The sequence below is a fragment of the Sphaerodactylus townsendi genome, linkage group LG06 (genome assembly GCF_021028975.2).
Source record: "Sphaerodactylus townsendi isolate TG3544 linkage group LG06, MPM_Stown_v2.3, whole genome shotgun sequence".
NCBI lineage: Eukaryota > Metazoa > Chordata > Lepidosauria > Squamata > Sphaerodactylidae > Sphaerodactylus > Sphaerodactylus townsendi.
The window spans coordinates 30,806,093-30,828,348 of record NC_059430.1 but is presented as its reverse complement, the minus strand read 5'-3'; the positions used below and the strand labels follow the sequence as shown (position 1 = coordinate 30,828,348).

Genomic DNA, 22,256 nt, shown 5'->3' with positions numbered 1-22,256 from the left:
CCGCAGCAGGGCGGCGTGGAGGAGGGTGGAAAAAAGGCATCCCCTCCACTTTCTCCTTGCTGGGCACGCCGCGGCCGACCGCCCCCGCAACTCGCAGGGGTGGCGCAGCGCAAGAGCTGCAGCGGGAAGAGGCTGGGGTGGGAAGGCGGAGCGCGCGCGTGGTGACGCCACCCTCCCCCTCCTTCTCCCTCTGTCTTGTTTTGTTAATGAAAAGGGCTCTCCTTCTGCCCCTCCTCCCCCTGCCTTCGCGGGGGCGCGCTCGCTCGCTCAAACTAGACTGCCCAAGCTGGGGATCTTGGGCGCGCGCTCTCCGTCTCTCTGCCCGTCTGGGCCAGGCCGCGCTCTGGAGCCATCCCACCCTCGCTCCTTTCCAGGCGCGCTCCCGCTGTCTCCCTTTGGGAGACGCGCATACTCGCGCGCGCGCGCGCACAGGTGCTGGGGGCTGCCTGCTCGACTGCTGGCCGGCTCCCTCCCTCCCCTCCTCGATCTGGAGCGCCGCCGGGCAGCTGAGGGGTGGGCTGGCGGTGGAGGAGAGGGAGGCGCCCCAGAAGCGGCGGCGGCGGCGGCGGCGGCAGCGCCACTTTCCCACGTGAAGGACCGGGCTGGGCCGAGGCGTCTCCGCCGGCCAGCCTGCCCACCCCTACCTTCGCCGCCTCCCCCCGGCCAGAGCTCCGGAGCAGACCCGCCAGGAGCCTCTCTTTTTCTGCCCGTCCCCTCGGCGTGGCCGTGCTGAGGGAGCGGCGTCTTCTTCTTCCCCCTCCCGGTCGGGGCGCCCCGTTTGCTTCCCTCCGGCGCGCCTTCCTCCTCTCTCCAGCCACCCACGCTTGCCCAGACGAGGGTCCCAAGCAGAGTCGCCCCCTCCCCCGCTTCCCTCCCTGCCGCCGGGGTCGCGGCTGCCTCCGCTCCCCCGCCTCAGCGCTCGTCTCCACCCCCGCCGGGGCTGCCTTGGGCGGGGAGGGGCTTGCGGAACCCCCTTCTCTCCCCCCCACCCCATGCCTTTGGTCGCTGCCCGCCCGCCCGCCCGCCTGCCTGCCGGCTGGGGTTGAATGCTCAGAGGAGGAGGAGGCGGGAAGCCTGCCCAGCCTTTCCGTCCAGGGGATGCCGGCGGTGGCCGAGAGGATGACTTGATGCTGGGCTTTGCCATGGATGGGATGACATGCTTCACGGTTGCCTTGGTCACGCTGGTGCTCTGCTGCCCGGGGCCGCCTTGGTGCGTCGCCCGCCGCCTGGTGCTTTGGACGGGGCTGCCTGTCCTCCTGCCTGCGCTGCTGGCCTTGCCGGCCTCTCTGGCTGCCCCAGTAGCAGGTAAGAAGAAACCGTGGAAGGGCGGAGGGGGGAGAGATTCCCCGATGCTACCTGACCCCCCCCCTCCTCCTCCCCTTGCTTTCCGGCTTCTTTTGTTGGGACTGCGAAGGCCAATACATGCCCTAGCTCTCTCTCCAGTCCCCTGCTGCTTTGCATTTCCAATTCATGCTGCAATTGATTGCTCTTTAAGGATCAATCTCTGCCTTATGTGGCGATGTTGCAATTGTGTTTCCGTTGTGTGTGTGTCCCCCAAAAGGTGACTGTTTCTTTCTACCTTAACAGTGTTCCCAACATAGCCTATATATAGCAAAACAATAAAAACTGGCTGCAGAATTCCTGGAAACCATTATTTTTTGGGCCGGCTTGTGTTTTATGCCTCTGAGAAAGAGTGCCTGTTATTTAGGTGGTGCTGTACAGGCAGTGACTGTTCTGGGCTTGTGCTGGTAAATCTGAGGATGGGAGGAGGAAATCCGTGCATTTTGGAGAAAAAGGAAAGCCGTTCTTCATTAAAAACTGATTAGGAAGCTGAACAAAAACTCTACCCCTCTATGGAAAGAAGGTAGGAAGCCGATCCTCTTGAAATGGAGTTAAACCATTAGAGACAGGCTTCCACTTTACCCCTGGAAATGTGGATCTTATATGATGTCATCGGAGTCCATTTGTGGTTTGCACATTTCTGAAGAATGGGTGAGAGTGGGTCCCCACCCCCCAAAAAAGTGCCTTGATGTAGAAATATCAGCTTATTAGCTTGTAGTAACATTTCTAAGATTCCAGATGTATTTATTTGGAGCTCTGTGTGGAACCAAAGTGTTAAAATTGGGAAATGAATCCAGTATACAACCTTGTAAGACTAAACACTGCCCTCTTCCAAAAAAAATAAACACCACATAATAGGTCTGGGCTTTGCCATCAAACAATAACTCTAATAATTTGTGTGTTTGTGTTTTCTCAGTACTTTAAAAAGCAGAAACATTTTCTCTTGTTTTTTTTGTTTATTCCTCAATTGCCAATAAAGTTGTAATACAGTTGCTAAACTGTTGCAGACGGATGCTTGATGTAGGCTTCTGCTTGTTGAAAGAAGGCAAGAGGCAAGGCTGGGATTCAACGGGTAGAGAGCATCCCTTGGATGCAGAAGGGCCTGGTTTTGATTCCTTTCATCTCCTAGCTAAAAAAATTCTAGTGGCAGATAGCCTTCCTCTGCTGGAGATCCACAGGCCACTGTGCTGCCCGTGGAGTAAACATTTCTGAATTAAATGGATCAAAGATATGATTTGGTATAAGACAGCTTCATATATTCCTCTCTGTTTCTTCTTCTGAGTGTTTATGTGTTTTAACCACAAGAGAATGTCATCCTAAAGACTGTAGACTTCTGAGAGAGCGGTTACCGTTTGCTGATGTATGCTTTTGTTCCGTTTGCTGATTAATGTTTTTGCCTTCTTGAACTACATCTCAAGGGTCTGCCTAGGCCAGTGGTGGCGAACCTATGGCACGGGTGCCAGAGGTGGCACTCAGAGCCCTCTCTGTGGGCACGTGCAAACAGAGTGCCCCCACATACATCTAGGCTGGCCTGGGCTGCTGGGATTGATTATTAGCATTAAACCTAAGTCCTAGTTTTGGGGAAGAAGAAGAAGAAGAGTTTGGATTTATATCCCCCCTTTCTCTCCTGCAGGAGACTCAAAGGGGCTTACAAAGGGCTCCTTGCCCTTCCCCCCTCACAACAAACACCCTGTGAGGTAGGTGGGGCTGAGAGAGCTCCGAGAAGCTGTGACTAGCTCAAGGTCACCCAGCTGGCATGTGTGGGAGTGTACAGGCTAATCTGAATTCTCCAGATAAGCCTCCACAGCTCAGGCGACAGAGCGGGGAAGCAGTGTGGGTAACTCTGTTAAACCCCACTGATTTTCATGTGAAGAACTAAAGCGTGATCCTTTACCTGGGAGTAAGCTCAGTTGCTGGCAATGGGGCTTGCTTCTGAGTAAACCCTCCTAGGGTCATGATTCACCCATTTGAAGCACTGCATGGTTGCTTCAAAGGAAAGCCAATGACTACCACCAAGCTTACTCCCAAGTAACGCACACCTTGGAGCCAACCATTTTTTCTAAACTAAAACCTCAGTATACAGGTTAAATTGCCGTGTTGGCACTTTGCGATAAATAAGTGAGTTTTGGGTTGCAATTTGTGCACTCGGTCTCGAAAAGGTTCGCCATCACTGGCCTAGACAGATATGGAAAACAATAGCAATGTCTTACTAGACATTTTGGATGTATGGTTAGTGATATGTATACTCTTATTCCTTCTGACAGTGAACTTCATAGTCAAGTACCTTTCAGCAAGGCAGTAAAACAGGGCCACTGATATACAAGGAAGTGTCTTTCCTCCCATTCACCTCCAAAAATGACCTGATAGCAAACTTTAGTAGGTATGGAACATGAGAGCATTTGGGAATCACGTAAGGTGAGGGAGAAATAGCAGCATGGTGCAAAAGATTAGAACAGTTGCCTGTTCAAGGCTCTAGGACAGGGGTCCCCAAACTACGGCCAGGGGGCCAAATGTGGCCCCCTGAAGGAATTAATCTGGCCCGCCAGGCATGGCGGTGATGGCTCCATTCATGTGCAGTGGGGTCTCGAGGGAGAGGAGGAACCGGCCCCAACGGCCATTGATGTAGGGCTCGGGTCTGGCGGCGCGGGAGGGTTTCCCACTGGGTTGTTGTGGTTGCAGTCGCTTGTCTGCCTTCAGGCCCCCCACAACCCAAGAATGGGGCTACCCACCTCTGCCCCTGCCAACAAGGCCAGCTGAAAGCAAACAGGGCAATCCCCACCCCCCACCCTGCGGGACTGGCTGGTAGGCTGCGAACGGGCCTCCGTGGCTTTGACTGTTGGGTCTGCTGGAGGGAAAACAGAGCTCTGGATATACCCACGGCCTTCGGGGTCTGCCAGATCGGCTCCCTTGGGTTCATGGGCTCTTTTCTCCCCTATGCAACAAGGCAATGCCCACAGGTCTGCTCTTTTTCTGTGACTGGAGTTGCTGCAGGCAGGAGACATATTTGTGGATATTACCTCTATGTAAGAGTAGCCAACCTCTAGGGGAGGCCTGGAGATATCCCAGAATTACAGCGGACCTCCAGGTGACAGAGATCAATTCCTAGAGAAAATGACTAATTTGGACGGTGGGCTCCCCACCCCAGACCCAGCCTTTCTCAGATTGCACCCCCAAATCTCCATGAATTTTCTGACCCAGAGTTGGAAACCTTACACGTGGCAACGCCTGCTCCGCCCTTCCCTCTCGGCTACTCCATGTGTTGCTCTCAGGCTTTCTGTTCCACCTCACTCCCATTGGCATCAGCCAGGCTGGCGAATCGCTCACTGGCTGCTAGGGAGGAAAGAACCCAGGAAGATACCTGATCCTGGGTTAGATGGAATGCTTCATTGGGAAAGTTCTGCTTTTTTTTTCAGGGGAAGGTATTCCACAGCCTCCCCAACAATATTTGGAGCCCACCCTGTACTTGACATACTTTGGTCACTGTTCTAAAAATAGACCATGACAGAAAGGCTGAAAGGTGAAATCAAACATTTTACAATCATTTGTGCATTGTTCATTGTTTTTTTGAGTCCGGCCCTCGAACAGTCTGAGGGACAGTGAACTGGCCCCCTGTTTAAAAAGTTTGGGGACCCCTGCTCTAGGAACTTATAGCATTCCTAAGGGAAAAGTTTGTATTGGAGACTTTTCAATTAGCCATTCTCTCTGGTTTTAACTGGATTTGCAGCTTGTAACATGAAAACCAGTTCTCACCATTTCTGCCATGTTTCCAGTGCTCTGGGTTATAGCTCTCAGTTCTTTCATTGTTTAAAAGTACTCACAGCACTGGGATCTAGTACTTTTTTTTCTTTTGGGAAGGGCAACATGTGCTTCTTACAGTACATAAGATGAGCCCTGCTGGATCATACCAGTGGTTCATCTAGTCCAGCATCCTGTTTTACACAGTGATTGGCTAGTTGCCTTGGAGGACCAACAAATAGGGCATATAGGTCAAGGACTTTCACCGATGATACCTACTAACCTGGGTTTACTGCCTCTGAATATGGAGGCAGCAGGGATGGGTTGGGGAAAGAGACAAGATGTCACTTGAGGCCTCTGGCTAGGAGAGCTGTGATTAAAAGTAGCTGAGAATGCTTTGTCTTGTGGCCCTGATTTGCAAAAGTTGTGCACAGGTTGTAGTCAGAAAACTGGTGTGGTGTGTAGGAAGGGTGACTTTTGGGTGAATGTCCTGACATTGCTATACAAAAGTTCTGAGCATCTTTGGCCATCATACAATCGTGCCATCCTTATTTTCCAGAAACTTTCCTGCTTCTTTTGTCTCTTGAGCTCAACCATTTCTTCCTTATTGTTTTTTAAACCTCAATCTTCTTGCTAGTTCTTTATCAATCTGAAAGTGACTTCTGCACAGACATTGTTCCCGGCCAGAGCATAAGCTGCTGTACTTTATTTCCTGTTTCCCCTCCTGCAATAGGGAGGCAGATGGTAGATCAGTGCTACCCCAGAGCAGGTGCTTTGTGAACAATAGGACTGGCTACATATAATCCCCCCCCCCCCACACACACACACACCAGTATAGTGGGTAGAAGTTGTTTTACTTAATGCATCTAACGTTTCCCTCTTCCTTAATTCTGGTTTTCAGAATTTAGTCTGGAATCTTGAAGTTAAGATTGGACTACAGTTTATGTGATTGTGTACTGTTGTAATGTTACCGATGTACTCCCTGTTATTCTGCCTGTTTTGTATGCCCATCAGTTGTTTGCAGAAATGTAGTTAAAATGGTATTTGAGTGTTGTATACATTGCTAAGAGATGCATACAAGTCTATGCATTTTCTTCTGCTGAGAGAGAGATTTCTAGTTTTCACTCTTTTGTTTTAGTGACGTGCAAGTGGTCTTTGGTTCCTCTGCTGGGCAGTTATAAATCTGGCAGCAATGTAAAACTGGCTGAGTATTTGCTGGTTTGGAATAGTGTGCTTAAAAAAAACTATCCTGGTCTATATTCTTGTAATGACTTAATAATTCATGCCTTATTTCATGTGTATCTAGCCCAGTGGTTCTCAACCTGGAGGTTGGGACCCCTTTGGGGGTCGAACGACCCTTTCGCAGGGGTTGCCTAAGACTCTCTGCATCAGTGTTCTCCATCTGTAAAATGGATAAATGTTAGGGTTGGGGGTCACCACAACATGAGGAACTGTGTTAAAGGGTCGCAGCATTAGGAAGGTTGAGAACCACTGATCTAGCCTGAGCTGCATGGTTTCGTATCATGTAGTTGAAACTGACAATTTATCTAGAGGGTTTTATTGTTTAATTGCTTAATTTGTACAATAGTGAAGTCTTGCCCTGTCTTAACATAGTGGAACATCAACATTTCTCTACTACAGAGAATGAAGACATCTGTTACCAGCAAAGAAGGAGATTTTACTTGATGTACATGTTTGTAACACTGCAGGTGTTGGATACAGCTTTAAGGGTTAGATAGGCTGTGTAAGGGATAGATGGGCTTTAATATTTATGCTTATATTTCATTGAGAAATGATTTCAATTTGTGTTGTTTTCTAAGGGATTAAAAAAAATAAAATAAAAGCCTGTTTTCAAATCTTTTTGTTTGTTTTGTCCATCCAGTAGTTACAACAGCATACATCAAATTTCCAGCATGGTGTAGTGGTTAGAATTTTGGGCTAGAATCTGGAAGTCCTGGAATCGAATCCTCAGTTGCTTGTGGAAGCCTGCTGGATGACCTTGGACCAGACATAAACTCTCAGCCTAATGTACTTCACAAGATTGCTTTAGGATAAAATGAAAGAAGGGAGAATGCTGCTGTAAGCCACTTTGGAGAGAAAAGCAGGGTATACATTCTGACTGGATTAAGATAAATGTGTGTTTTATCTCTGGCTCCAATAACATAAGTAAACATTGAGTGTGTATGTGGTGGTGAGGAGTGAGTTCTCAAAAGTTTTCAAAGGTGAAAACAACAATAAAAATGCTCTTTAAAGCATCAACAGCACTCTGGGATTCCCCTCTTCTATGGTCACAACCCAACCAATCTGGTCAATTTTACAGAACCACATGCTGAAGGCTAGTTACAAAATTGTCATCTAGAAACATTGTCTTAAATGGTGCTAAATTCTCCTTGTTGTTCTGTAATTGAGAGTTTGTTCATATGAAACACATAGGCTGGATCCAGTAGGAAGGTGGTTAGTGGTGTTTCCCTGTGAATTCTTATTCCAGGACTCACACAATTCAATAACCTGTGTAGCATTTTCATGGTTGTGATAGCCCAAGAAGTTGAACACATAGAAGTACATTTGGATTTAGTTTTCCATTTCATATGAAGTTTTCTCACAAAAAAACAGTGATTTGGGGTAGAAAATTTTCCAGTCAAAATTTTCTGATTCAGTATTTTATCATGGAAAATTTTCTGCCCCCTTATGTTTATCTATAGTTGTTGGACTGTTGTGCAGCAAATCATGTTAGATAGGCTAAGTGTGCGATGTGGAAAAATTCCAGTTCTTCTCTGTGTTGTGCTTGCCTTCTTTTGTTGACATTAAATTTTGCTAAAAGTTTTTACATTATTTAAATTGGAATTGGATTTTTCTCCCTGGAAAACGCAGATCAGTGGAAAGTGGAAGATGTTTCAGCTTGCCCAGAGAAAATCTTTAGAACCAGTTTTTCATGAGTTGAGTTTTTGCTGAATGGGAGGGAAATTTTTCATATTGATTGCTTCAAAGGCGTCTTCTTCAGACGAGGGTATATATGCGTCAGAAGTCTTTGCATTCTTTTTCACACCTGCTGAAATAGAGCACCATATAATGTTCTTAATATACTGATGAGCAAAAAACTTTTTATAGGTAGAGAAAGCATGATAGTTTAAAGTTCTAGCTAATTTTCTTCTCAAGTCTCCCTACATATAATTAGTGCTGCCTTCCATGCCATTTGAAGAAGGGTTGGCCTGTGTTATGAAGCGCTGTTGCATTATCTCCCACTGTGAAAACAGCGTATGCTGCAAAAGGGTACACCCACCTGTCATTTGGAGGCTCAATTATGAACGCTGTTTGTGACAGATCGTCTTGAATTAAGAGAGTACTAAATGTCACTTATTTTTAAAGCAAATCCATTTTCCAACCTGGGGTCACATCCATCTAATTAAAATTCTTTTGTTGCACCATTTCTTTTCCACATAAGCACTATTTTCTGTTGAATGGCAAGTGGCTGAAAAGTTATTGTAAAAATGTATTCAAAATAGCCTGCTAATTAAAAATAGTGGTATTCCCTGTGAACAAACAGTATTATTAATACTTTTATTTAGTCCAGGGGTGTCCAACTCCGGCGCTTCAGATATTCATGGACAACAATTCCCTTCAGCCCCTGGTGGCATGGCCAATTGGCCATGGGAATTGGGGCTGATGGGAATTGTCGTCCATGAACATCTGAAGCGCCAGAGTTGGACACCCCTGATTTAGTCAGATGAATTCACAAATATCATCCATTCAAATGGGAGAGCTGTGGGGAAACAGCTTGGTTAGATAACATTAGGATTCACAGTTTGAAAAACTAAAATAAGGCTTTCGGTGCGTTCAAATTATTGCTTTGATGTAGTATAGTAATGCGGGTGGGGTGGAGTGGTTAGAGCGTCACAGTAGAATCTGGAGACTTGTGTTTGAATCTCCACTCTACTATGGAAACTTACTGGGTGACCTTAGGCCAGTCACACACATTCAGCTGAATTAACCTCACAACATTGTTGTGATAAAGACATTGAGGAGAACCATGTAAGCTGTTTTTGATCCCTGCATCAGAGGAAGGCTGGGTATAAATGACCTGAATAATAATAAAAAATTGTTCATGTGGATTTGAGCTCCAAAAGGAAATTCGCATCATTGGCAGAAGATGCAAAGGGAGGATTCTGAATGCCTGGAAGGGTTCACACAACCTCTTTAAAAATATGGTTGTCATTATGTGTGCTTCCCAACTACCTGGTCCTTTGTGGGAACTGGCAGATTTGTAGATGGCTGGAGGGTCTTGACTCCTTGACCTTCACAAAGCTTGTTGTTTTATGGGTCACTTTCATTAGCAGAAAGAGAAGAATAATCAGCAGCTGCAGTCCTTTCCAATCTTTCTTAGTGCCATCTTGCATTCTTCACAGTGTGTAAAAGAAGGGTGCACATAATTTCTCCCTTGACGTTCATGCACGCACACAAAAAAGGCAGCCCTGCCACAGTCTACAAAACCGAGATTTATATGTGACAGTTGGCTGGAGGCTGATAAGATGGCACATGGAAGGTTTATATTTTATTCTGGGCTTTCAAATTATGGCTGGCCATCTTGTTTGTGGGTTGATAATGCAGAGGAGAGCTAAAAACTTGCAATCTCTTTTCTGACAGCAGGACGCCTCACACTGAAAGTCTGTCGCCTGAATACATGAATCTGTTGCTCTTCTGGTTGTGTAGGGATGGTAATTTTATGTAGTTATTGAAAGTTTTCATTTGTATGGGTCATAGCAGCTAGTGCAGTCTGGTGTCTAGGACACCAGAATCTTGGAAAACCCTTGGTTCACAGCTCAATCCAGGTGTGAGATTTCTGTAAGGGTCTAACTTATGCAAAATATTTCCTGATGGTCAGAAAGTTTATGGAACCCCATTCATTCCTAATTCTCAGTAGATCCTCTGTTGCTGCTTACAGCAAGCACTTTGTCTTGAGTGGATATCTATTTCCTTGTCTGTTGCTGCTAAGGAAGAGATTTGCTTTTCATTTGCTGAATCACCACCAGAATTGTAATGGATTTTGCACTGTAAAACTGCTATAGAAGAATTGCAATTCTTCTCTCTTCTGTGGAACTGAGTAGGAATAGGGGCAGGGAACAGTATGAAGCTGTGGTTCAGTGCAACCATTGTGATGGGTATATAGATGTGGCAGATGCATGTGAGAAATACTAAATTACAAATTTGAATATTAGTGTCCCACATAGATCTGTTTGCTGGCGAAATCTGCGTGTCACCATGCTGCTGTATCACGTTTCCCTGTGTATGCAATTCCCCGTGTTTTCATAGGTGCAAAAACTGAATCATCTCTAAGTCAGAGTCCAATTCCTGTTGTTGGAATGGAAGACTCATTCACCAGCTCAGAAGAGAACAGAAATAACTTTGTATTGTCGAAATAACTTTTTCTACCTCTTCCATAATAGTAAAAAGTAGGAGCCCGGTATAGATGATCCCCATGTGTTGACTTACTGCACAGAGAGGCACAAGCACACTGGCTATTCTCTCTACCTCCCCACTGTTGCCTGGTTACCTGCAGAGTGCAACTGCACAGAGGTGGTAGCTGCCACACACCCTCCCAAAAACAACATAGTGGCTGTGGAGAGGGGGTATGCATTTGGCCCCTTCCTCCATGATGTCTCTACAAACCAGGCGATTATGCAGAGGCTGGGGGCAGGGCCAGCATGCTGTGATAATGTCAGCTGTACCAGGCTAAAGACATCTGGTAAAACTGATTTAGGACAAAGGAAGGGCTCCTTCACTCAGGGTGACTTCTGGAATTCACTGCTGCAGGAAATAGGGGTAGTCATTAGTTTGCTTGGTTTTAAAAGGGAAAATGGACATACTCGTGGCACATAAAATATTAGGCATATTATATAAACGAAACCTCCATTTTCAGAGATGGTAAGCCTCTGAATATTAATGTTGATTGCCAATAATAGAAGGGGGTTGGTTGGTTTCTGCATCATAATTGTGGCCCCTCTGGAGAGCATCTGGTTGGTCATTGTGTGAAAGAGGATGCCAGAATGGATGGTCTGCTGATCTGATATAGCATGGCAGCTCTTGTGTTTTGATGTAGTGAGGCCGTTTACTTATTTAGAGATTAATATGCGGCCTTTGCAAACCCTGCTTGAGTTGGCTCACAACTAAAACAATAAAAACCAAAAAAGCCGATAATAATGATTCCAGGGTGTAAGAACAGAATAAAATGAGCAGACCGGAAGAAACAGGCCAACCGAGAACGTCGATGTTATTATTTGTGCCGCTGTCTGCATGTCCATCATCTGATTACTCAAGCTTTTAAAACAATATTCTCTAATTTGGATACGTGGGGCAATTATTCTCCTCCAGTTGGCGTAGATTTTTTTTAATGATGTAATTTTGAAGCTTAGAAGTGGGGGTGCGATGCAGGGGAAATGCTTCTTCGAAATCATCAACTCTTCTAAATCAGAGGACTTGGTCCACAGACACAGCTGACTATGTGGGGAATGCTTTTGCCTCAGTCCCAGAATGCTGCATGGGGCTCAGGGCCAGCTGGGAAATATTTCTGAATAAAAGCAAACTATCCATCAAAGATTTCTATAAGTCGTCTCTGGGAGTGGGCTGCGTCTAAAATAAACTGTACACAAACAAGATTCTGGTATCATATGCACACACGGTCCCCTCAGCTGTCAAGAAGACTGTTTGTATCGGTTACATCATGTATATAGAGTATCCCCAGAGTGACATTTCTTCTTAATTTAGTGGCTCCTATGTGCCACAGCAGCCGATTAAAGGACACAAGATATATACCATATTCTGGAGCTCAGCATCCTACATCTGAGACTCTCTTGATATGAATTCACAGAGGCAGGCATCCTTTGCTTTGCCCTGCAAAACCAACTCTGCAAATGTCATGTTATCATGACTTATTGTGTTTACTGTGCAAGGTTGTTTTATTACAGTATTTTAATTTTCTCCTCTTCTTGGAGCTGTGCAATTGCCCCCTGTTATACAATTAAGTAACAGTTGCCAAATTCAGAGCCTTAGGGAAATCTTAGGAACTCAGCATAAACATGATGCAGCAAATGCTGCAGTTCTTTCAGTTATGAAGTGATGCAGATTCAAAGCTGCTGCCTCTATTGAAGGGAAAGAGAAGTCCCCACACATGCAATGGAGCCATCTCTTTGGGCAGCGTGTCCAACAGTTCTGATTTGGGGCATGGGAGCGGCCATCAAGTCCTGGTGATGCTCATGGACTCCACATTCTCAGCTGAACTTGATCTTTCCATTTACTGGGGCAATACATCAAAACAGATGTGACTGTGTTCCCCCAACTCCACCACTTTTGTCTCCTATGGAATGATTATTAATTATTTTATTTGTTTGCATATGTCACAACGAAGAACCAGAATGCAAGGAATTTCATAGATTGGGCTCGCTAGGGAAGAATTGTGATTTTCAGGGCCCAGTCTCTCACCCCAAAGAGACCCCCTTGAGTCCAACAACTTCTAGATGAAAGTATATAACTCCAATGTCATTTTAGCCCAACACACATTAAATAGCAAAGTAAGACATGTATTTCTGGGTGAAATGCTGATAGAGGGAATTCTAAAGGAGAGTGGAATGCAGTTCCCTGGAAGGCATCCGTATTCCTAACCAGCGCAACCTCTGCTTGGTTTCTCCCGAAACCACTTGTCGACTTCTGAGAACCACCCTAGAACAGGGGCTACTTCTGGGAGCTTATTTAAAGAGATGAGCATGGATGACAACCCATCCCAAAATTTTGGATGGTCTCATGTAATGGACTTACATGAATATTAAACATAATATGAGTTAACACATGAGTTAACACGTATGTGCTCCCTGTGGGATTCTACGTGGAAGTGCCAAAGTTGCTAAATTGGCATCTGTAATAACAATTTTCTGAACTCATTGTAGTAGAAAGGTGCAAAACCACTGAAGAGCTTTTGATCTTATGTCAACTCTGTACTCTTGGCACCTTAGCAGAATTTCATGATCTGTTTTTTTCAAAAGTTATTGATGGATCCAACATTATTGAAAGGGAGGGGAGGAGTACAAGATGCGTCCTACCAACTGTTCAGCATCTTTGCTGAGGATTAGTTTTTCCTTTCCTGTTACTTTCCCTTATGAACCTAGGGGTTGGCCTGAGTCACAAGCTTAGGGGCAAGAGCCGAAGGACCCTTATCCTGTGACTTGCCCCTTGTGTCCTCAAAGAAGCCAGCTAGCCAGTCCAACAAATACATCTTGGCCTGGTTCTGTTTGTTTACTTGTTTATTGTTGTACCATATTGCAATCTACTTTGGGTTGCTTTGGGGACAAAAACCAAATTAGTTTGCCAGAAAAATGAAAGCCATCTCTATGATGTAGCCAGGCCTGGATTCAGACTGAAAAGCATCAACCCTGGAGTTAATCTACCACCACACCTGAAAAAAACCAGATTTGAAACAGATCTAGAGTTAGCCAGAAACCATTCATCTAAAGATGACCTTTTTGGCAGTAGAGGCAAAAAGATTTTTAAGGCTTTGGAAATCTTCCACACATTGGGGAAGAATTGACATTTATCAACAGACTCCCTATTTTAACTCATTTGTTCACAAGCCATAAAGAGCAGTAATCTAAGGCCATGTGATAGCCTTCACAACACCCTGTCAATATGGTTGGGGACAAAAAATGAACCAGGCAACATTAAACATCTCTACTGCTTGAGTTTATATTCAGTTTCCTTCCAGATCGCAGCAGGTCTGAAGAGATTTTTCCAGAAAAGAACTATGCAAAATTGTTGCTACTAAAAGTCAGCTGTTAATTTGGGATTCCATCCTTGTTGTCATCAGAGACCAAAGCTTAATACATGTTTCCGTGTAATGTGGTTGGGGTCTATCACTTGACACATTAGAATGATTTGGTCTTGATGGATTTCCATGTTGAAGTGTAATTGAGGTTCAGAATTTACTGGTTATGATTTATCTGGGAAGCAACTCCAAAATGTTTCCAATACTCAGTGAGTTGTCCACCGTTCAGAGAACAGTGCTCTTGCTTTTGTCTGCACAACCTCTGCTAATTTTAAAAGGCACAGGCTGACAAAAGAAGTTGCTGCTCACCAGAGGATCGTTTAATTTGTCTGTACAGCCTGTCACCCCTTTTATTCGTCTCTTGCCCAGCTGTATCCCAATGCTGTCCTGCTCTGAAAATCCTATTGGCACGTGAAGCCGTTGTGCCTTGAGCTATGTTCCAACTATCTTTCTTACTGGTGACATGGTTCTTGTGTCAGAAACACAGGACACAGTTGGTGCCTTTGCAGGAAAATTGCTGAATAGACCTGTATTTTGGTGGTGGGTGAAAATCTACCCTCAGGTATCAGTAATCACTTGGTAGGCCATAATAGATGCTCTGAGACAGCTGACCAGACGAGAGAACACTAGCAGCATTTTAAAATGAGACCTAAAAGCATGTGCTAGAATTATGTGTAATTTAAAGTGGTACAATTTTTTTTAGCTAATAATTTTTATAACAGTTTGTCACATATACTGTATTTTTGGCTCTGGTTGAGAGAACAGCATTGTGAACATCCGTTCAAATTCATCCTTGTGGGGTGTCCAGTGACTCATATGTTAAAATAATTTTGCACATTTTAACTTCAGTTGTTCAACCCTGATAATTATATATAGAGAGCCCATTTTTACATTGTTCAGTGCATTGTTTATTTTAAGCTTCAGAATTTCAACTAAAAATACATTGGAATGCTAGCTTCCATCCTTTGCTCTCAGAACTATCAGTTGAGTGTGTATTCCAAATATTTTTCTAGTGTTTGATGCATGTTTATTGCTCACTAGCAATTGGCATGTGACTGGAAAAGTAACAGTACCTGTTAAGTTTGTAGTGTTTTTAACTACGTACGACTGTAGAATTGAAATGCCTCTGGAGCACTTCATGTTTTTTTCTTTCAGGACTTCAAAGAATTTTTTTTAACTGTATGAAATGTGTGCTAAATAAGTTATTGGATTACCAAACTCTTGGATGACAGACACTGACTTTTTATTTTAAAAATTACCGGCTAGTTTCTTTGTAGCTAGAGCAGCAAGGAAAATTCTTCCTGGCTCATGCTAAATTAATTCAAATTGGGCCATGCTGGCCTCCCATATTTCCTTGGCCGATGAAAACATCCCAACACCCTTCATGGAAATTACTTAGTAAAAGGAACTTATTGAGGAAGGTTCCCATTCATCATTTTGACACCCACTGCATGGGAATTATGAGCCAAGTTAACCAGCGCTATGGATGTGCATAAGCTTTTGTTGATCTTAACACTTAAATGAGTTGTCTAGCTTTGCAACCCAACATTAAGTAATTTTACTATTGCTGAGACAGGCACTTTTTCCACTTGGCAAAGGAGTGGAATTTTTATTAGACCTAGTTCAGATAATATTTTCTTTACCATCAAATTAGTCTTCAAAGTTGCAGTGACAGCACTAAGAAATATCAACACTTCCTGCAAAGTATTTTTTGGCACCATGATGTTGTACTTTGGGCAGTCATAGGTAGTTCTCTGCTCTCTACCAACTGTTCTGACATGTTGCTAGTAACTTGCAGCATATTTTGCAGTCTTTGGTGTCTGTGTGTGTGTGGGGGGGGGGGGGCGGGGGGGGGAATGCTTCATGTCTAAACTGTTGCTAGCCGATACCTGAACAAAAATTTTGATGTTTCGTTGAAGGCTAGATGAGGAACACGAAGTGCTTTCTTAATTTTTGCAGGTCCTTTGTTAAGGTGCAGCATGAGATGTACAATTACAAATACTGAGTTATACTAGCACTGAAATTAAGGTGCAAGAACCCGTGTAGTATAGTGGTGAAAAATGGTGGACTCTGATCTGGAGAACCAGGTTCAATTTCCTACTCCTCCACATGAAGCTTGCTGGGTGACCTTGGGCCAGTCACTGTTCTTTCAGGCCACGTGGAGGCCGGCAATGGTGAACCACCTCTGAACATCTCTTGCCTTGAAAACCCAGCAGGGTTGTCATAAATCAGTCATAACTTGACAGCACTTTCTGCCATAATAAGTGCTTTAATGGAGATGCAAAAAGTCACCTGATGTGATATTCTTAGGGTCTTGCTTGTTGAAGGGAGCAAGAAGCTGGTTTCTCCTTCCCTTACTTCCATGTAGGCTGCTTAGTATGAGACCTGGCAAACTGTCCCTCCTCAGTCCCTGAAGGCAGCCACGAGTGTCCACTTGCTGAGGGAAGGGCTGACATCCCTGGACACCTCTCATTTTAACATTGCTTAAGTTTAAAATGTGGAAGAAGGAGCTGCTGGCAGAATATAGCAGCAAAAATAGGATGTTTTCTCTCAGTGTCCTCCATTTATACTTCCAGACTAATTTACCATGTTTCCCCGAAAATAAGGCCTATCATGATTTTTCAGGATTTTTGGAGGATGCTTAAAATATAAGCCCTACTCCAAAAATAAGCCCTACCGGTAGTTACAGATCAGGATGGTGTGCTCCCTGCCAATGAGGATGTAGCTTGCATCACACATGAAGGGTAAGCAAGGGGGCTGCTGAGAGCCCACCTTAATGGTGAAGGTACCGTATTTCCCCTAAAATAAGCCCTATCCCTAAAATAAGCCCTAATGCATCTTTTGGTGCAAAAATTAATGTAAGACCCTGTCTTATTTTCAGGGAAACACGCTATAACTTTTGAAGATGCTTCTCTGTGTGAGCGGTATTGGTTTGCAGTGAAACCATGCATTATGCACTGTAGAAAAGAATAGGAAGTTTGCTGTGTTTTCCATAATAACATGATCGCTTTCAACCTTGTTCTGCAGCTGTATTGAGTGATTTTTCACAGCACTAGCAACTGCTGCTGTAATTAGTTGGAGCTGCTTCACACTCCATCAGTGGAAGTGGCAGGATGGCCAAGGAGTTCTTTGATTGCTCCCTTCCACGGTCTTCAGCTTGTGAAGGGATGAGTAACACTGTCCATATGGAATAGAGATTGGATGATCACTCAACTGTGCGTGATTACTGCCGAATCCCTTAACCACTGCTGAGAGTCTGAGAGTAGACTTGGATGCTTTCTACTCCTCTCTTATTTATTTGCTTACTTCAATTATATCTTGCCTATCTCCCCAATGGGAATTCAAAATGGCTTATATTATTCTCTTCTCAGAGTGTGTGCCTGGCTCAAGATCACCCAGAAAGCTTCCACATCACAGTGGGAATTTGAACCAGAGTCTTCCAGATCCTTGTCCAACCCTTTAACTGCTACACCATGCTGGTTTTCTCTCTCTTCAATTTAAGATCCGCCGTCTGTTGTCACACGTAACCTATGGTTTAATATTGCATCTACGCTTCCACTAATGCCACTGAGGACCTTCTTCAAGCAGAATTTGCATATCCACTTCAAATCTCAGCTCCTTCATTAGCAGTATAGTCAGTGTCTTGCATAAGTGAATCCAAACTATGATGAAAACAGGTAAAGGAAGTGAGAAATTGCACTGGAAAAGAGAGACGGAAGGGAGCTCATGGTCTGCCCCCATTTCTAAGAGGACAGCAGAGTTTTGTTTCTGCTGGCAAGTAGTGCATTAAATAGCCTGGGCAGTCAGGGGCCATCATCTTGGACGATTCTAGTAGATGGTAGTGAGCTTCATTGTGTGGTTCCTTTTCCCTTGAACTTGCTCCAGGTAGCATTTTTCTACCTTCAAATCCTGTGTCACAATATTATCAGTTCCTGGAATTAACTGATTCTCAGCCTCTCTGCTTACCAAAGTATCTTCTTTTTAGAAGTTCCCTGGTAACTCTTGAGCCCTTGCCTCAATTTTCACATGTAGCCAGTCTTGTATCTAGGATGCCAGTCCCTTCAGGGTACCTGTCATATCAACCTGACACACTGATCAGCACTGCTCACTTTTCTATTTAATATTAAGTTGCTGCATTCTTAAAAGTAAGGCTGTAGAGTGCTGACAGACTTGAGATCACAGATAGGTTCTTGCATGTATGGATATTTCTTCCTGGAGTTCTGCTTTAGGGTAATCTCTTTGTTGTTCAGCAACAGAATAAATTACATTTGATCATGTAACATTAACTTGGGACAGCTCCATGGTAGCTGAGTACTTAAAGTTCAAGCATAGCTATTTTCTCAACAAGAAAAAGTTTAATTTTCTCAAGAGAGACTTGTTGGTTGCTTGTTGTGCAGGTAGATGGCAAGCATTTTCTGGAGTTTTGGGTTGGTGGTGCAATGGGAAAAGCACTCCCAGCTATGTGTCCTGTGCTATCTCTAAGAGTCCTCTAAAGGTCTGTCTGTCTGTCTGTCTGTCTGTCTGTCTGTCTGTCTGTCTGTCTGTCGCACGCACGCACGCACGCACGCACGCACCCCAATACTGGGTTGCCTAAGACCATTGAAAAACACATATTTCTGATGGTCTTAGGAACCAAGACACAAATCATTTTATGGTTGGGGGTCACCACAACGTGAGGAACTGTATTAAAGGATTGTGGCATTAGGAAGGTTGAGAACCACTGCTTTAGGCCGATACAGTTCTTTGAGAAGCTCTGAAGCATTTTGCTTTTTTTGTGTGTGGGATACCTTCCTCTCCAAATGTATTATTTCTCAGTTTTAGTGTCTAGGCATTAGTTTAGTTGGAAATACTTACTTTGGAAGATGTTCAAACTCAGTTTTGGCAAGAGTACGTTTAATTTCTGCCTATTTGGGTTCCATGGGACTAAATTAGGAATGGTTTGCAAGCTGAATTTACATAAAATATAATTTATTTAATGCAAAACCTTCCTCCATACAGAACAATACAACCAATATATAATAATTTTCTGTTCATAGAACAATTAACAAAAATTTGTTACTGTCTTTCTAAGTTCAGTTAAGAAATATGTTCTTCTTTCCAAAAACTGAAGTCTACTGAGGTGCTGGATTTTTCCTATTCGCTCCTTTTTCCAAATGATTTAATTGCCAACAAATTGAATAACACAGTGACCAGACTGCAGTCTGCAGCTTGAAAGAAATAACTCTATGATCAATGCATATCTAATTCTCAATCTGGCTCCATATGCGGATGTATAATTCTGTGGATCTGGGCCAGATGGAGAGAAGGAAGAAGAAGAACAGTTTGGATTTATATCCCCCCTTTCTCTCCTGTAGGAGACTCAAAGGGTTTTACAATCTCCTTGCCCTTCCCCCCCTCACAACAAACACCCTGTGAGGTGGGTGGGGCTGAGAGAGCTCCGAGAAGCTGTGACTAGCCCAAGGCCACCCAGCTGGCGTGTGTGGGAGTGCACAGGCTAATCTGAATTCCCCAGATAAGCCTCCATAGCTCAAGCAGCAGAGTGGGGAATCAATCCCGGTTCCTTCAGATTAGAATGCACCTGCTCTTAACCACTATGCCACTGCTGCTCCTGCAAACTTGAAGTTTCCTGCAAACTTGGGACATCGCCCAGGTTTGCAGAAGAATCTAAAAACTTATTCCAAATTGATTGGGGTCATTTTCCTCCCACCCCCACCCATGAACCTGTCTGCATGTGCTCTGAAAGCAGCTGTCTCAGCCAGCCCCATCTCTGCTTATCAGCCTCTAAGGTAGTGAGACAGCAATGGTGAGGGTGCAAAAAGAGGAACCACCATCAGCTTCACCATCTCTGCCTCTCCTCACCAGCTTCTGAGGTGATGTGGTTGGGGGACAAGCATCATTATCACTGTGTGTGTGTGTGTGTGTGTGTGTGTGAGAGAGAGAGAGAGAGAGTGGAAGAACCGCTACTGCTGCAACTCTAAACATTGCCATGTTTCCTCATGAACCTCTGAGGCAGTGAGTCTGTGGACTGGACAGGAGGAACCAGTAATGTAGCAGGGAGGAAAAATCATCATCTGCCAAGTCACCAAAAATGGAGCTGCTACTACCCACCTCCCACCAGAGTACCCACCATATATCTGCCGCTGTTCTAACTCAATCCTTTTATCTCAGGCGTAGGGAAACCTGCTTCTTTTCATGGCTTCCCAACACTGGAACTTGAAATGAACCTGTCCCTTTGGGCTTCTAGTTGCCACTTGCCCAATTTTCTGCTTCCCACCATGTGATCCCATCAGGCACTAACAAGCATTTTATTCTAGCAGACACTTCCATGGGCTAGAGCTCACTGAAAGTTTCATGGTGGAATATTTTTTTTTGTTAAAGTGGGGTACAAGTAAGTGATCAGGAGGTAGAGGGAAAAAGAGAGAGATTGATAGAAGTAGGAGAGGGGAGGAAGCAGAGGTGGAGAAAATGGGTTTTGCAAGTGCCTTATGGATCCTCTGTTGCAATATAATTACAGCAATAGTACCAATGTTAGTAAAGCAAATACCTCCTTTTACTACTTAGCTTGATACATACATAATTTTCCAGTTTTTTATACAAGGTGATTAGAGACCAGAACATTTAATCCACTAAAACAGACTCTTCCTTCGCTGCTAACCTTCATTCGCTGACATTGGCCTTACTGGGCTAACCCATTTCTGGGGGATTACATATACACAAACACTCATAAGGTGAGCCTATGATAATTCATGAAATCTGTTCCTTTCTTTTCTCCCCCCTTCTTGCTGCCATTTTTTTCCTGTCCTCCTAAATGTCTGTTCTATTGCACTTGCTGTGTGCTCCCATTGCTTCTCTGGCACTGAGGCACTGTGCCAAATAACCAAGTACCTTGGTGTGTCATTGTTCCACACTTTCCAAATTGGTTTCCTTTCCTATTATGGGGGAAGGGTTGTAGTAAAAAAAATGTGTTTCTTGAATGTACATTTGTATTCCTTGGTAAGCTAAATCTGTGGGGTCATTTAAGTCAGTGTTCTGTGTGACATGACTCCATGCTGCAGAGGCAAAGGAGAAGTATTTTTTTGTCCTGTTGTTTATTCTTGCATTCCGGCTGGGAGAGGGTTACAGACACTTGTAGGATAACCCCTTGTCCAGGGACAGCTGCTCCCTCACCAGACTCTGCCACACCACCCAAGGGACTTGCTGCTGCAAGCCTCCCCACCCCCACTGGACTCACCTGAAGATGCCTGCTACATAGGCTGGGGTCACAGGGCCAGCAGGAGGCCAAAGAAGCACCAGAAGAAGGGTAAAGGGGCAGTGTGGGCCAGAAAACGGCTGGTATGATTTCTGACATGGTTGCCAGGCCACACACTGCCTTCAGGTTGAGCCTGCTTGCCCGGGTTGGGTTTGCTAGGCCTGGAAAGTGCGGGAGGAACCCTGCCTGGCCCTCAGCCTCTGGGACTTGGAGCCACTCAGGGCAGCAAGTTCGTGATGGAGGAGCAGCCAGAAGATGTGGACGCCAGCCCCTCCCCTCACGGGTTAAGAGGGGAGGCTAGTCTTCAGGCTGGGGAACCAACTTGGGCCCTGAATGAGCCTAAGAGATGGCCTATAGACCAGTGGGGGACCTCTGGCTGAGAGTGAGGCCAGAAATGTGGGAGGGGCTGGGATAAAAGGAAAAAAGCAGTGGGGGACAGGGAGAGGTGGTGAAGAGAATACTCAGAGAGACAGGGTTGGAAAATGAGCTAGAGAGAGAAAGGGAGAGCAGAGAAAGCTCAGCACGTGGAAATCTTGTGCTGGGCCAGGAGGAAGAGAGAGGGGGAGACCTCCCGACCCTGGTGGCCTGACCTACCCAGGGGGCTGAGGCCGACAAGTGGGCTGACCAGCCAGAAAAAACCATGCCCTGGGCCTCAGTCTGCAGAATTTGCTCTCCGCCCATCAGGACGTGCTGACCCCTGGGAGAAGGGAAGGAGGGACAGCATATCCGGCAGGGGGAGCCCCCACAGTCCACATTGTTTGATCGTGCTGGCTAATGGCCATTAGGCTATCTTTGTCCAATCCTTGTACCTTTCACTATGCCAGTGGTTCTCAACCTTCCTAATGCTGCGACCCTTTAATACAGTTCCTCATGTTGTGGTGACCCCCAACCCTAACATTTATCCATTTTACAGATGGAGAACACTGATGTAGAGAGTCTTAGGTGACCCCTGTGAAAGGGTCATTCGAACCCCAAAGGGGTCCCGACCCCCAGGTTGAGAACCACTGCACTAAATGTATCGAGTCCTGCATCAGTTAATTTCTGTGTGCCTTATTATTTTTTTTTCTCTAATTTTAGAAACGTGTTGTGGCATCTGGCTTGCTTGCCCAGAGACGATGACATATT

At 45.0% G+C, this 22,256-nt stretch overlaps 1 protein-coding gene across 2 annotated transcripts in view; it reads left to right on the top strand.

The window, feature by feature from the left end:
* Positions 1 to 397: 397 nt before the first annotated feature.
* KIAA1549 (KIAA1549 ortholog) overlaps positions 398 to 22,256 on the top strand; it is a 147,475-nt gene continuing 125,616 nt past the window's right edge. The window contains exon 1 of one of the 2 annotated variants that reach the window (XM_048500175.1): positions 398 to 1,305. The gene's annotated coding sequence lies outside the window, so the exon portion shown is untranslated. The remainder of the gene's footprint in view (positions 1,306 to 22,256) is intronic. The other variant, XM_048500176.1, reaches the window with a different exon arrangement.